The 12,051-nt window shown below is 33.9% G+C and overlaps 1 long non-coding RNA gene across 1 annotated transcript; it reads right to left on the bottom strand.

Annotated features, from left to right (window-relative positions):
* Positions 1-246: 246 nt before the first annotated feature.
* On the bottom strand, positions 247-11,393 carry LOC143249653 (uncharacterized). The gene is made up of 4 exons (XR_013027886.1): positions 9,935-11,393; positions 3,714-5,973; positions 1,043-1,106; positions 247-744 (listed from the first exon to the last, which is right to left on the bottom strand). It is a non-coding gene; the product is annotated as an uncharacterized LOC143249653 (long non-coding RNA).
* Between the last annotated feature and the right edge of the window lie 658 nt (positions 11,394-12,051).

The following is a 12,051-nucleotide window of genomic DNA, read 5'->3' as shown; positions in this document are numbered from 1 at the left end:
GTTACAAAATAACATGGTAAGAAAAACACTGTTACATGTATATTTTTTGGAACACTAAAAAGTAAGATATAAATTTTAATAACAAGGTATTAGGGAAAATAATTCTGGAATGCAATAAATACTTTAGAAAATAAATAAGTAATTAACAAACAAGACAAAAAAATAACAAATATAACAATGCAACAGTGGTCATATTCTGGAAAAGTACAACTAATAACACAAGATTTGTATTGTATAACACAGGAATATTAGGTTTCGTAGAAAACATAACTACAGTCATTACTTCTCTAAGTGCCAATGTTTCATCACTGAACCAAATTTGAAAGAAATCCATAAAAGTTAAGTATATTTCTCTAACAAATAAAGTTTCTGTTTATATTCGATGTGAATTAAAAAACGAAAAGAAAAATACGAAAAAAATAGATCAAAGTTAGAGATTTCTCAATGTATGACCTTAAAAACTGAAGTGCGAAATAAGAGCCCAATATAGCATATTTATTTAAAATATATTTTAGTTTGGATCACCATAGTCCAAGATACAGAAGGTGGAACATTGCTAAACTATCATTCCTGTTAATAACATACAGTGTGTCTTGCTTTGGCCTTATGATAAACGACCGCGTTTTTTTGTTTGTTTGTTTTGACAGAAAGCCACATCTAAGGGTAGTTAGTGTTCTGATAAATCCTCTAACTGTTAAATTAGAGCTTCCCAAGAGTTGGCAGTGAGTGTTGTTGGCAAGCCGCCTTCTGTTTTGTTTGTTTGTTTGTTTGGGAATTTCGCACAAAGCTACTCGAGGGCTATCTGTGCTAGCCGTCCCTAATTTAGCAGTGTAAGACTAGAGGGAAGGCAGCTAGTCATCACCACCCACCGCCAACTCTTGGGCTACTCTTTTACCAACGAATAGTGGGATTGACCGTCACATTATACACCCCCACGGCTGGGAGGGCGAGCATGTTTAGCGCGACGCGGGCGCGAACCCGCGACCCTCGGATTACGAGTCGCACGCCTTACGCGCTAGGCCATGCCGGGCCAGCAAGCCGCCTTCACTCTAGTGTTATCACTTCGAAATAAAAAACGACTAGCGTAGATAGCTTTGTGCAAGTGTCTGAAAAAACAACAAAAAAAACATTAAAATGTTCTTTTTAAAGTTTTACTTACAGAATAGCCACTGCTTTTATTAACTGTAAATTACCTGTTTTGTTTTTACTAACGCAGTCTTAAATTTATGAAGTATTTGAGTATTTAACTTCACTTATAAAGCTATTTAAAATCGTTAAGACAAACAAAACTTCTTACAAGGAATACTTTCATGCATTTTGAAATAAATAACCTAAATTGTTTGCCGCGTCATCTAGTGGGATAATTTTAAATTTTACTCAGTGGTCTTAATTTTATTCATTTAAGATAAAATGCAGTGGAACCCTCTAAAACAGCCACCTTCGGGACTGAGACAAACTGGCCTGATTAGAGGGGTTCCACTGTACCTAATTAGGGACTATGTTAACAAAAAAATGGACTGTGATTGAATGACCGCTTTCAAGGAGTGGCCGCTTAGAAGGGTTCCACTGTGTACACAGAACCTGTAACCAGTATTTTAGTAATTAGTCAAGAAAACAAAGACATTTTATAGTTCAGTAAAGATATGAACTTTATTTTTCTCGACAGAATTATACTTTTATTTTCAGAATATTGAACAAGGTTTAATTTGAAACTGTAAAGCCAACCTTGTTTGGGATTTTTACGAGCATCGAAACATTACGTATATTATGTCTTACGTTTATAAGTTAAAAACGACAAGAACGTTCTAAGATAGCAAATAATTTTTTACACTTATATAAAAACAATTAAGTTGAAACATCTGAAACGTTGTATCTCAGCAACGGTGCATTTCTATAACAACATTTTTTATTTTAATTCTTTATATAGTGGAAATGCTTCAGAACTATTTAATACCAAAATTCATAGATGGCTGACACCTTAATGGTAAAACATGAAATTCATGAATTATCGTAGTAAGATATCGCTATATATTTAATAAATGTGAGAAAACGTTACGTTCCACTGTAGTTATTCAAAAATAAAAAAAAGTTTTAGGAAAAAGAAACTTTTATTCACAAATTCAGTTTGAGTTTAAAGTTGTGTTGGATTAGAAAAAATGAGTAATAATTGATATTTAAGTCAGGCCTAATTTATTTGTAACATAAAAGTAGTTCTCCAGATTTTCAAAATTATTCGATGACTAAAGTAAAACGAAAATAGTTTTTGTTCTTAATATAGTGAAATAAGTTATCAAAAGATGGCAGGTCTGAAAGTTGCTCGGTTTAATTCAGCACAATCTATCCCGATGTTACTTCTCCGTATTGTAATATTGTAATTCTTCTGTTAATTGTGCCTTTATGTGCTTTCGTTATAAATATTTTCTTTTGTTTGTTTTCGCTTAGCGGCAGTAATCTAATTTTATATACTATAAACATTGTTCTGAAATATTCTTAAAATTTTGCCAAAGCAATTCTAGACGGAAACCTCTAAAATATTTTAACCAGTTTACTATATTTTCTGAAGACTCATCCATTATTGAAATTTCAGAAATAAAAATTATTCAAACACCTCAAAATGTTTCGTTCCTACGTGTTAACTTTTTATTAATTTATAATTCAGGTAAAAGAAAATAATGTGGGAATAATACATAGCGAAAGAAAACAACATTCAAATCTCAACAAGTGGGTTTCTCGACATCACTGAGTAAGACCATTACTGAAGGTTAATAACTAATTCATAATGTCTAAGAACACATTTGAAATACATATATAATACAGACTTCTTATAGGTGTATTAAAAATTTATTTAAAACCACAAAATAAGTTAGAATGTTCTGAAATACTATTGAAAGTAATGAAATACTAGTTATTATTAGGTGAATTGTATTTTTTTCCTGTCTTATATATTGGATTGTTGTTCAATCATACTAATAACATTATCTTTACTTCAGATGCTGGTGTATTGAATAGCACGTGACAACGATTAGATTTTGACTTACTGATCATGCATTGACTGCTATAAAACAGTCGGTCAAAGGTCATAGTGTATGAGAACAATTAAAATTAAGTTATTATAAAGGTACAAAATAACACAGCGGGTTTATATAATAAATACATTAATGATACTGATAAATTATAAGATCAGTAATGTAACGATAGTTATCATGTCTTTCGATTTAATATTTATGAATGTATTGTTTGTTTGTTTGTTTGTTTGTTTTGGAATTTCGCACAAAGCTACTCGAGGGCTATCTGTGCTAGCCGTCCCTAATTTAGCAGTGTAAGACTAGAGGGAAGGCAGCTAGTCATCACCACCCACCGCCAACTCTTGGGCTACTCTTTTACCAACGAATAGTGGGATTGACCGTCACATTATACGCCCCCACGGCTGGGAGGGCGAGCATGTTTAGCGCGACGCGGGCGCGAACCCGCGACCCTTTTTTTATGAATGTAACAAATTTGCTAGCTTTACATAACGTAATCATACAATGAACATTTCAATTAGACCAGAAAACTTCCTGAATGATGTAGAATTTGATCATTAGTTGAAACAATGATTTGATTGAATATGAATGTTGGATTTTGTTCTTGTCTTAATATTGTAATAGGAATTTAATAAAATATTAAGCTTTTCTCTGACTAGGAATAAAAGTGTAAGGATGGACAGTTCTTACCAATACTGACTTTTATGTAACTGTAGGATTATTTCTAAAATATTCCTCTGTCAAACAAAGGTAAGTCAACGGACTTACAATGTTGAGATCCGGATTTCGATTTCCAGTGTCGAACATGTCAAATAGCCTAGTGTGCCTTTGCTCTAAAATAAAACAGAAACAAACACTCCGAAATCTATGGTCTGCAATCTTGTGATGGTAATTAATATAAATATAATTTTAGTTTTAATGAACCATTGCAATAACTAGGTTAATATTTTTGTAACAACTATTGTGTTAAACAAGCATCAGTAGTTTATACAAAGGGAGACGGACAGAAGTAAATTATTGAAAATTAATAATTTAGCGTATTTTGATTCGGATTAATATAAAATCAAACCATTCTCCAATATATATATATATATTCTTTTTTCCAGTACACTGTCTAGAGTACTATAGCTTTTGATTTATAAGATAAAACCATCTGTACAGAGGTTAACGGAAGGAAAGAATTGTTAATACTGATAATATATCTATAAGTGTTTCAAAGCTTGGTTAAACGAGTATAACCTTTGTCCATATACACAAGAGGTATGAGTTGGTATTTCTGGTGAAGTGTACCAGATAACAATTCAGTTCCAAAAGCTTCTACGGCACTGTGAGTTCTCAAATATTTTTTAATTGCTTTTATAACAGAAATATTCGACAGATTTTTCATTTTTCACAGTAATTTTTATGGGAATTCAGAATACTTTATTTTTAATGTATAGCTAAATAAATGCTTTCTGATTTTTAACCTTTTAACACATTTCAATTACCCCATTTCCCTTTTCCAGGGCCCCGGCATGGCCAGGTGGTTAAGGCACTCGACTAGTAATCTTAGGGTTGAGGGTTCGAATCCCCGTCACACCAAACATGCAAACATGCTCTCCCTTTCAGCCGTGGGAGCGTTATAATGTGACAGTCAATCCCACTTTTCGTTGGTAAAAGAGTAGCCCAAGAGTTGGCGGTGGGTGTTGATGACTAGCTGTCTTCCCTCTAGTCTTACACTGCTAAATTAGGAAAGGTTAGCGCAAATAGCCCTCGTGTAGCTTTGCGCGAAATTCAAAAACAAACAAATCCCTTTTCTAGTGGCTCAGCGACAGGTCTGAAGATTCATTTATAACGCTAAATACCGGGTTTCGATATTCGTGGTGGATACAAACATCCATGCAACTTAATGATGATAATAAAAAAAAACATTTAAAGTAATTACCAACCAATCAGATTATTTCTAAAGTTCTTAGAATTACTTATGATGTAAATATCGTCAAACATTCAAAAACAAAATTAAAGTTGATAAGGAAATTTTAAAAAAGGAAAAAGATTTATTCGCTAATTTGTTTGTGACTAAGATAGCAAAACTTATACTGCTATTTTGTGTCTTATCACTTTTGTTTTATACTCGGATAAATTCTCAAAGATAAATATCCACTCTTAAAACACATAAAAATGCTAACATATTCACAAGTAAGGGCTGTAATGACACAATTTTAAGCTTGAAAAATAATTTGTAATTTATTTAAGCAGCGTTTCAAGCAACTGCTCTTCGTCAGTTTTAAAAGATTGTACCGGTGTTGTTGGTAAATTAAAAAAGAAAAGTGCACGAGTGATTTACCTTCACATAAAATAAAAGAACTAAACAAAGCAAGATTAAACAACGCTAAACAACAATAAAAATGGTTAACAGTACTTGCTAATGAGTTATTTTGTTTGACTATAGCGAATACAGTTGAATGACCTAAGAAAATTAAACATGAAAACTACCAACACGTAATAAACTGAACTGTGGAAAGTGCATGGTTTACGTGATAATAAAATAGAAAAAAAAATGCCTATTAAATTTGTTGAAACATACAAGAAGAACAAAGTTTATGCAGAAGTTAATCAAACTCAACTGCTTACAGTATGAAAGTGTAATAACATAATGTAACCTAAACTAGATGTACTTCCACAGAGTCCCCGAAAATGCTCTGTTTCAAGAGTAAATAAAGCCGAAATTAAGAGTAACAAATATTCTTTCGAAGATCTGTCATGCTGTGCTGTAACCTAGACAGTGCATATTTCTTCTCGTGATTCATGGTTTGTTTTATCAATGTCACCAAAGTACAAATTGTAATGTTAGGTGTTCCTCATGTGACGTAATTTTAGTGTCTACTGACTGACTGACAGACAACACATTTACCATATCGTGATGCGAGTTATTAAAACAGGTGCCACCTTTGATGCGACCTTCAGCCACCTGTTGGGAAAATTAAAAGATAACATAGAATTTCAGCGAGGAAATGTTTCATTTATTTGAATAGTTTATTTAATTATCAACCTAAAAAGGAACTGTGTTATATTCATTTTTTTCTATTTTGTCAAGGAATGCATCTATTTCTATTTTTGATGGGTGCTTGTTGTGGTGTAAGTGCTGGCAAGTACCGAATTATAAGAACCCATTTTTTTGCTGAAGTGTTAAAGAAATCGATTTTATGGATGATGGTATGAAGTAGACTCCGTAAAGTTCATCTTTCTCCTCTCAGTATTTTTGATAAAATTAAAATTTAGTTATGTACATATTTGTGCTTAGGACTACGTATTTAACAGAATGTTTTCCACCTTAAAAATCTACTTATATCAACAACATGTCTTGAGTTGTATCATTAAAGCCAGTGGCGGCGCCAGGGGGGGGGCTTGAGCCCTCCCAAATGAGGCAAGCCCCCCTCAGCCCCCAATATTGCTACGTACATATATTCATAAAATATGGAAAACACAATCGTCATTGTTACTTAACAATTAACATCAAAGAGACATAGATCTGTAAAACTCAACGTCTTCATTAAGACGGAAGTATGTGTCATGCGTCCCATAGCAACGTACTGAATGCACTGAAACTCATGCGCTGTATTGTCGCTCCCTGTGTAATGTCATTCTATCTTGAGCTTTGACGAAGATTAGACAACCATGTTCATTTCAAGTTACAACAGATCATCAGGGATTTTACTTGATAAACCAAAGGTTTCACAGGTATTTACCTATTAATTTCATTTATCTTTTATTGAAAAGTAAAACATAGCATGCATGTATAAGTGCCCTGGCATGGCCTAGCGCGTTAAGGCGTGCGCTTCGTAATCTGAGGGTCGCGGGTTCGCGCCCGAGTCGTGCCAAAACATGCTCGCCCTCCCAGCCGTGGGGGCGTTATAATGTGACGGTCAATCCCACTATTCGTTGGTAAAAGAGTAGCCCAAGAGTTGGCGGTGGGTGGTGATGACTAGCTGCCTTCCCTCTAGTCTTACACTGCTAAATTAAGGACGGCTAGCACAGATAGCCCTCGAGTTGCTTTGTGCGAAATTCCAAAACAAACAAACAAACAAGCATGTATAAGTGTATTGTGTACAGGTCAAAACTAGGAAACATTTAGTCGGTTATGTGTCCTCTGTGAGATCATTTTGCATTGTGTATCAGTCATCCAAAATTGTACTGACGATTGTGAAATACACTTAAAATTGTGACTTACAATCCATTTAATGTTATACTTATGATTAGAAGCCCCTCCACAGTTTACCTCAGCCCCCCCCCCCCTTCAACGAAAATATCCTGGCGCCGCCACTGATTAAAGCTAATACTAGGTCCTATTTTCGGACTTTCAGAGGGAACTGGCCCATCGGAGTAGTCTCCCGCTGGTACAGCGGTAAGTCTACGGATTTACAATGCTAAAACAAGGAGTACGATTCCACTCAGTGGACTCAGCAGGTAGCTCAATGTGGTTTTGCTATAAGAAAAACACACCCATCAGAATACCGAGCAGTTGCATTTGATGCATTCTTAGGAACTGATGCTAAGTTGGAATTCGTTAGTTAGTATGCAGCATATGATATTGCCCAAGCTGGTCCTTTAATACCAGATCGTCCCTACCTACTCTTAAACATTTAGAATGAGATACACACATATCTATCCGAATCTGATGCAGTGTATTATGGTAGCTGTTTACACACACGTCTAAACGTACTAAATATTATTACAATTTATAAAACTTATGTTTTTGTAAATAGCCTGATGATACAAATACAAGATTTTTTTAGCCATCCTGTAAAGACTTTTATTTAATATTTAACATATTTATAAAATAATTTTTGTTCTAGTTTTTAAGCCCATCTCCTTAGAATATAACGGAAAGAGTGTGTATACACATATATATATATATATACGAACCATGTATACATATATATATATATATATACGAACCAATCGAACAAAATCCAGAACAAAGACAATAACATATGATATTTCGAACTGGTAGAGTACCATTACTAATTCAACGGTAAGTCTTATAAACGTATACCTCTAAAACCTGAGTTTCAATACCTGTGGTTGGCAAAGCACAGATAATCTATTGTGTAACTTCGTGCTTCCACAACAGAAAAAATCGGATTGTTGGACGCTTGGTTCGCAACCTGTGGGTTGCGGATTCAGATCTTAATCACCGTACATGCTCGCACTTTCAGCCGTAAGGGCGTTATTATCTGACTATTAATCCCGCTGTTTGTTGATAAAAAAGCACCCCTAAAGCTGACGATGAGTGGTGTTGACTAGTTTCCTATCCTTTAGTCTATCACTTCCCACTTAGAGATGGTTAGCGCAGATAGCTTTCATGTAGTTTTGCGAAAAAAATTAAAAGAAGCAACCCAAACTGAACCTGTTGGTGTTGATTTATATATCAAATATCTTGTCCATATAAACAGTGTACGAAAAGTCTGGAGCCACAGGTGATTTACAGCTTTTGTGAATTTTAGATCGTGACTGGTTATGGTACTGTCAAAAGATGAGGAAATCAAGTAAACTTTGTCGTTAATCTAAACTTTTCTCGAATCACAAGGACAACAAGTGGAGTACATTCTGTAAAATTCGTTGAAGTGCCTATGGTTCCAGTTTTAGGCTTATAGTTTTGTTATATTTACTATACATGTATAATTATTTTTAAAAGTGTATACAAATTATATATGAAAACGAGTAAATGAAAGGCTTATACTTCTGTGAAATTACCAGAAATCATGCGCAGGGCTGGACGAATCGGGCAGTAGGCCGGAGCGAAACTGTCCAAAAGGCATCAAAAACCCCTAGTAAAAATTATCGTATGGATGAACACAATGTTTAGGACGTGCCTAAAAGGTGCCCAATAATGGTCACTGTTATCACCTAGGTTCTCTATGATTCTTTCAGTCCTATGTTTACATGTGTTTCATGCGTGTATATATATATATATGCCTTTTTTTATCAGTACAACAGATGAAATGGTACGAAAATGATGAGATCATGGTACGTAAAGTCAAGAAGAGAGAAAAAAAACGAGAAAAAAGGAAAAAAAATGAAAATGTATAGGACGACAAACGCTTATTTTGTTCGAGGCGCCATTTTGGCCAAGGCCAGTTATGACAATTTGTTTTAAAATATTTTATTTATGTGTAATGTTTAAAATATTTGAGCACACTACAGAGTTGTTGTTGAGGAGTTTTTGTTGTTTTTAGATTTGTTAGGAAGTAGGGCAAAAGTGCGTTTTTGATTTCAATTCATAAACTAACGTCTATTTTTGTTATTATAATATGTATTAGTGACACTATATTATCTAATATAGTGCTATTATGCTTAATTTTCTAATAACATGTGCTAGATATGGACGCAAACACGTATGTACTTCATAAAGCTGTAAATCGAGAACTCAATTGTTAGTTAAGATCTGTTCTCATTGTACATTGTTTTCATATGCTGCAATTTCGTAAATCTATTTTCACAGATGCTAGAGCTTTAGCGATTATGAGAAGGTTTTGTCCTTTCATAGTTCTCATAAGTTCAGAGGTATCTCTAGGTGCTTACAAGATTCGGGGCTCTTGGGATCATAGGATCATGTTTTTTCTTTTGAATTTTTAAAGACATCAACTAGGGATTCGGAGCACTTTCAACTAAAATTGGTGCACAGGCACAGTGAGCCAGTGCCTAGCGATGCCTTTGAATAAATTGGTGCTTTCAAACTTATACAGCGAACATTCTACTGTGTTGATCAAGTAGAAGCCACCCCTGATCTGATAACTTATTATCCACATGCAAATTAGTTAGGTGTATATTTATCCTCTAAGAATATTGTCGAATTGACAAACCTCCTTTCTTTAAACATTTCACACGTTTGTGTAACTGTAATTCAACTGAAAAAGTTAGATACATACCACAGTTATTATAAATTTTGTTTAGGAACAATGAAGATTTCAGGAACGGTAAGCTGAAATATATTTATTTGTTAAGGATGCCCAGTTATGCTCCCTCCACATTGGTGGCCAACTGTAAGGCGTAACTTCAAATATGTAAAGTACATTTTTCATTTTTTAAATTAAGGCTACAACATAACATCATTATATGTTATAAGAATAATTAAAATATTTTTATTTTATTTTATGGAAATGAAAATCAGAAATACAAATATATCTTAAAGAGTTTCGTTGAACTGTGAGTTACAAGCCAATACAACGTTACTTCGGGAACACTTTCATTTATAATATTTTAAAACGTACTTTAAACACACAAAATCAGTGATAAAGTTATATTCACAAGATCTGGAATGAGTTTTACTATGTGTCGGTTGTTAATAGGTATTTAACCCAAGCATTCATATATTACTGAAATTAAGCTCACTTATTAGAAAACGGAGATATATCCAAGAGAGGATCTTTTATAACATAGCAAGTTACGTCATTTCGTGAAAGAATGGTGTACTTCTTAACACCAAAAGGAATATAAACTATTTTCTTAAATACAATTATTAATGTAAATGTGTATTATCTTGAGCTTCTATATGATTCCGGTTAATTTAACGAGGTAGCCTTTATTGACGGCCTTTATTGAATGCTAATATTCTGACATAATTTTATTCTCTGTAGAGCCAAAGGCGCTAAGTAAACATATTTTCTCCTTACACATGAAGCAGTTCTTTCTTAGTTAGTTAATTAATAAACTTTTCTGCTTCTAATTTCGTTGATAAAGTGAATTCATATGACGAACCAGGCTATCTCCGTGACTAATGCAGATTAATGAAACAGGCTACAAGTTGGAGGAGTTGAATCTCACTCATTAAACCAAGTGAAGAGACTACCCCTCCACTTGTAGCCCACTCCACAGTCCTTATGTGAAAAGATTATTTATCCACATTTCTTAGGTCCCCCAGTGGCTCAGCAGCATGTCTACAAACTCACACTACCAGAAACCAGCTTTCGATACTCGGAGTGGGCAGAGCACAGATGACCCATAGTGTAGTTTTTGCTTAATCCTAAGCAAACAAAAACTCATTCCACAGTTCTGATGAAACATGGACTCTTTTTTTTTTGTTTTTCGGGGAACAAGAGGATGTGTTAGACACAATGCTGAGAAACACAAACGTTTTTGAATTTGTTTAAAACCTGGAGAAATATATTACACTGTTTAATTAGAGATTAGACTTAAAATGCAAAATAAGTAATTTATAAGATCGTTATTGTATACGCGTGTGTCTGTTAAGGTACATTATAACTACATGTACAATTAAAACTGTACAATAATAATATAATAATGTACAAATTGCTGAACAAACTAAAAATCGCTGTAGGGTTATCTCTTCACATGCACACTGATCAAATTACTAACTCTCCTGTGCTGGCTTCTTCAGTTCATTGTTGAACAATTGCTTTAACTACACAAGGGAGGTATGAACACCCACAAAGATCTGATTTTCTCTGACTTTAACACGTGAATCTAAAAAAACGTTAATCATCTACACATTATTTTCTTCAAATAATCGTTGGGTTTTTTGCACGTGAATGAGATGGAAGAGTTAGATCTGACATATTTTGAAATCGACATCTAATGTCAAGACCCCTACTTCCAACTCAAACAGGAACAAAAGCTATTTGAATAGATATATAATGTCAAGACCCCTAATTCCAACTTAAACAGGAACAAAAGCTATTTGAATAGACATATAATGCCAAGACCCCTAATTCCAACTTAAACAGGAACAAAAGCTATTTGAATAGATATATAATGCCAAGACCCCTAATTCCAACTCAAACAGGAACAAAAGCTATTTGAATAGATATATAATGTCAAGACCCCTAATTCCAACTTAAACAGGAACAAAAGCTATTTGAATAGATATATAATGTAAAGACCCCTACTTCCAACTTAAACAGGAACAAAAGCTATTTGAATAGATATATAATGCCAAGACCCCTGATTCCAACTTAAACAGGAACAAAAGCTATTTGAATAGATATATAATGTCAAGACCCCTACTTCCAACTTAAACAGGAACAAA

Source organism: Tachypleus tridentatus, chromosome 4 (genome assembly GCF_004210375.1).
Source record: "Tachypleus tridentatus isolate NWPU-2018 chromosome 4, ASM421037v1, whole genome shotgun sequence".
Taxonomy (NCBI): Eukaryota; Metazoa; Arthropoda; class Merostomata; order Xiphosura; family Limulidae; genus Tachypleus; species Tachypleus tridentatus.
The sequence above is the reverse complement of the archived record's forward strand: the minus strand, read 5'-3'. Positions and strand labels throughout refer to the sequence as shown.